Source organism: Macrobrachium rosenbergii, chromosome 43 (genome assembly GCF_040412425.1).
Source record: "Macrobrachium rosenbergii isolate ZJJX-2024 chromosome 43, ASM4041242v1, whole genome shotgun sequence".
Lineage (NCBI taxonomy): Eukaryota > Metazoa > Arthropoda > Malacostraca > Decapoda > Palaemonidae > Macrobrachium > Macrobrachium rosenbergii.
In genome coordinates, this window is record NC_089783.1 from 18,619,282 (window position 1) to 18,624,281 (window position 5,000).

Sequence of the window (5,000 nt, forward strand, 5' to 3'; positions counted from 1 at the left end):
AGGTTTCTCTAGGGTGTATGCCATTTGTGCAGTATCATCAGCAAACAGGACAATTTTCCCCAGGTATCTGTTTTTTAAAGTCTTATTCACCGCCTCATTTCCCGTTAAATTTACGTCCAAATTCGCCTCCCTGGATGATTTCAAATATCAGAAAGAAAGAACTCGTTTGACTGATGAGTATTACTTTTCCTCTCATTTGTTTCCAACTGATATCTCTACATAACATATTGCCTTCGATTTGCTGATTCACGGTATTGACGTTTGTTTAATATAATGAGTATTTTACGCATTCATTTCATTTTTGCACGGAATGGTTAAAATGTTAGGAAGATGGTAGATTATTCCCATTTATGAGCCATCATAGATTTGCTGGTATTTTGTAAACATTTCGTTCAGAAACTAAAATGGTGCAGTATAAACGCACACATTATTTTCTGGTGTTTGCTCCCACACTCCCTTTGGTCCATTACTCAAAGCTTCTTATCGAACCAACAAATTCCCTACTAAACTACTCGTCCTGATTATCTGCGAAATCAGAGCTGTATTCATTACAAGTTCGATTGAGGTTCATATCTCTGCATCCAATTAATCCCTTTTCACGTCAGAACCTCTCACACGAACTTAAATCAAAGCAAATATTGGATCTATTCGTCCTCGCCTTATCTAAGCCTAAAATTGCTCTTTCACTCTGAGGGGTTCATTTTATATCCCACGTTTCCTCTTTTAAAATACAAACCAGTTAGCCCGCAACATATTCTGGGTAACATCGTTCACCTGCTTTCTCAGTGTTACTGTTATGACGTTTCTTTGTATATAATGCAACTTTTATTCCACCCATCTCTTTCTCGGGTACCTCTTATCCCTTCCAGATGTCTGATGCACACTTGTAATTGCATCATCGTCTTGATTGATTTCATCAACTTTTTTAACGTTTCCAATTTGGAATTGTTATTTAGCCTTCTCTCTCGTTTCACACTGGCGTCCACGTTTTTATAAATCCCTATGCTGTCCTTATCCTTTAAAAAAAACGCTAGACTACGCTCTGTACAAATGCATATTTCACCCAAATGCTCGGGTATTATGCGAAAATATGTATGGTAATGGGATTTTTTGTCGTCGACCAATGAATGATTACTGATGAAACCAAGAGCTTATGTTTTAATTCCGTCAGTATCTCTAATCTACCATATCGCTTTGCGGATACTTTGATCCATATACTAGATTGTTTGTTTTAATAGGATTATGTCATATGGACTCATGGATATTGAGTTTCATAGATAGGCTAAGTTTGAAAATAAGCAGTTAAACCTTTATCACTTTCATAAAAAATAAGAATCACATTTAATGCGACACTTATTTCTCCATGATAAATATTCATGAGGATAAAGGGAGTTGATCATGATGAGCGCTTTTATTTCAAATTAGATTCCGATTAGTGTTAATACAGTAAACAATGATCGATTATTCATAAAGCTTAACTTTCAAACGCTCTAAAGCGGATCTCCTTTTTTTTATTAGTATTTCAGTCATGCGTAACATTGTATGGATGTCTGTAGATAAGGCTTGATAGAAACTAATGTACAATGATATTCCTAGGAAATAAATATCATTGTTATCTAGGAATTATGAAATATTACCAATGTTTATTGTCTTTTTTATCATAAAGATGCTCTTATTCAAATACTAGTAGTCTGAAAATTTTTAAAAATGTGAAGTAAATATCTGTGAATTTTGCTGTCACTTTAAAATATGTATATATAAATCTACAAGATCGTTTATGCACTGAAAAGGAGAGCTTATTCCTTTGGGGAATAGTCATCTGTAGAAAAACTTTATTGTTCTATATTCTTGCAGAGATAAATTTCACATATGCAGCCGTTAATGGTAGTTTTTCCTCCACGTCTGACGTTGTAATTTAAACTCTGTTTTCATAATACGAACGAGCATTGTTTTTGTATTAGTAATATCCCGATTGTATATGTAGTTAATACTAGTTTCGTTTACAGAGAGTAATGTAGAACGACTGAAGTTTTACAAGTTAAAAACAAACAAATGATATATAGCCATAATCATGCACGGCTTCACTACCTTTCCTGATACCTTCTCTTTTCATGAGGGCTCTCCGCGCATATGAACCGTTTTTCGCTCGGCAGCACTCTGTTTTCAGGTGAGCTGTTCAACACCCGAGTAGATATCCACGGAGCCTTTCGCTGTAGGTCAGATTTTCCCGAGCTAAGAAAAAACCCTCAAGGATGGGTGGCACGTATATACGTTATGGAACTCAAATTGGGGGTCAGAGGGCTGTTACATGTTCTCATAAGACCAAAAAAACTTTTCCTCTTGATGTGCTGCCGAATTGAGTAAAATATAACTGGTACCAACGCCATTATTTATGTACCTTTTTTTTAGAGTATATTAATGGAGTTGGTTTTTTCGATTCTTTACTAAGTTTAGAGAAATCCGCAGTTCCGTTTCTTTTTTTGACTGTATCTTGAAGTATATAAAATACCGTGAGCATTTAGTTTTGATTTTTTTAGTGCCTCTGCAGTTCAGGAATTCCTTTAATTCCTTTGAATAATTGCAAGTCCAGGGGTATGCGTAAGATTTAAAATTCTGTTTTCTCATTATAACGTTTTCGTTTCCATTTTTTACATATCAAAGTTGCGTGCACGCTCTATTCAGATTTTTTGTAATTAAGTATCATATCTTTATAAAAAAAAAATTGCCTGCCTACTTTCCATTCTTATTTTATTTTTGAACTGAAGATAGTTATTTTCTCATGGAAAGCTCTCTATGTACGGTTTAATATAATAAGCTTCCTTATCTTCCTATTTTTCTTACAAAATTCTTCCTCCAGATCAGATGATACTGAAAGTGATTTTGTTTTGGAATGATACCCCAAAGGGCGAGGATAATCTATTAAATCTACGAGTTATTACTAATTACTAAAACTGCTGTACTGAGAGCAACTATTTGCAATTTAAATTTTTTTGGAACAAGATGTCACCTTTGATTTTATTTAAAGTAAGAAAATAACCACTATAAACAAATATATTGCTAAATTCACAGATATTCGACGATAAGGAAACAGTAACTTTTAAATGCATATAATATCAGCTAACATGGTTGTCAGTAACATAATAATCTAAAACTACGTGAATAAATATAGTTTTTATTCATAAAATGTTCAAACAATACTAATTAACAGAATTTCAGTAAAAGGCATCTGCAATAAATGCATTGTAAATACGATATATTAGTTAAGTACAATAAAGTTGGTTTTATTAAAAACATAAAATGAAAACAGTTATCTTTAATGATATGATGAGCACGCTGCGGTGGTTTGAGCTTAGAAAACAGGTAGATAGCAGCCGGTGTTTGGTCGTGTAAAGACCATGAGAAAATATTTTAGGCCACATTTTGGTTGGTTTCCTTTTTACTTTTCTAACTCAAAAACTTAGAGCTCCGAATATGTGTTTATCTTTTCTTGAAGCTTGATATATACGGTCATCACTCTGCTGAGAGACATCATTTGTGGCATTTTTGAAGACGAGACGAGAAGCATCAAGTCCCTCCTAACCATTATGTATCCATCCCTTGTTTTAGCTCTGTGATTATGGATAAAAATGGTTTACAGATATAGAGATGATATAAAACTAAATACCTGATAGAAACGACTATTAAAATGAGACAGAATTATCCACGATTATTTATTTTTTAAATATAAAACTGAATACCTGATAGAAACGACTATTAAAATGACAAAGAATTATCCACGATTATTTATTTTTTAAGCTTTCCACCTCCTTTTCATGCAATTTTATAGAGTAAATATGGTCATCTGATGCCTTCAGCTGAAATACATGCGTCCCAAAAGGGGCAGAAGAAATTAGAGATGAAAACAGAATATAAACCGTATTTATAAAGGATGGCTGCATCGCTGGAACGTTATACATTGAATTATTAGTATTAATTAAGAATTTAAGTGGTTTCTGTAATTCGAGAAGAGAACGAAATTCTAAGCAACCTGAACTAAGCTAAGGTAAATGAAAATGCCGATCGTAGAATCGAGCCAACTTTTTCTTTTTTATTTTATTTTCTCGCAGAAAACCAAGCAGTTAAAAACGTTCACAAGGAAATTTTTCTCCCTCTATACGACAAAATAGAAGATACCGCCCTTTTGTGTTCATATTGATGAAAATAAAGGTACGTGAAATGCATAAAAACACAAAAAAATTAGTCGTGGATTCAGGAATAGCTTTCCGGTTGCAAAAGCTGCGTTTTCAAATATCTGGTAAGCACAAGTGCGGTCCGATGTCTCTCATAGGACGAGCTAAATTGCAGTTCCCGTAGGGTGAGTAGCCTATCACTGCACTAATAATCTCACTAATGAAACCTCCATTTCTGCTACCATTAATAGCCATAATGGATGAACCGAACCACACTCTGCGTTTAAATGGAATCCATATTTTATTCGACCATTTGCTTCCAATAACGCAACCATACATCTTGTGACCTGTCATTCTAATGGACTCTAGTTGGCTCCTCGTTCTATTTGGCTCTTTAATTTTCATTCAGTGATTGGCTTTCCTAACAATGGTAATTAGTTGATGCCATTTATCTTCTGCTGGTATGTAATATATTGCTGTGCGACCGGGATATATATGTATATATATATATATATATATATATATATATATATATATATATATATATATATATATATATATATATATATATGTATATGTATATATATATATATATATATATATATATATATATATATATATATATATACACATATATATATGTGTCTGTACGTATGTATGTACGTGTATATTTAACCTGTTTATACGTTCAAATATCTGACAAATACTTAACTCATTAATACAGAATTCAATTTACTTCAGGAATAATTTAAACTTGTAGAGAACTATACAGTTGTGGAGAGCACATCTACCTGATTATAATACGACCCTTTGTGTTTCTTAATCGGGTGT

At 33.1% G+C, this 5,000-nt stretch overlaps 1 long non-coding RNA gene across 1 annotated transcript in view; it reads left to right on the forward strand.

Annotated features, from left to right (window-relative positions):
- LOC136828620 (uncharacterized) overlaps positions 1-5,000 on the forward strand; it is a 162,954-nt gene that overhangs the window by 15,173 nt on the left and 142,781 nt on the right. The window lies entirely within an intron of this gene.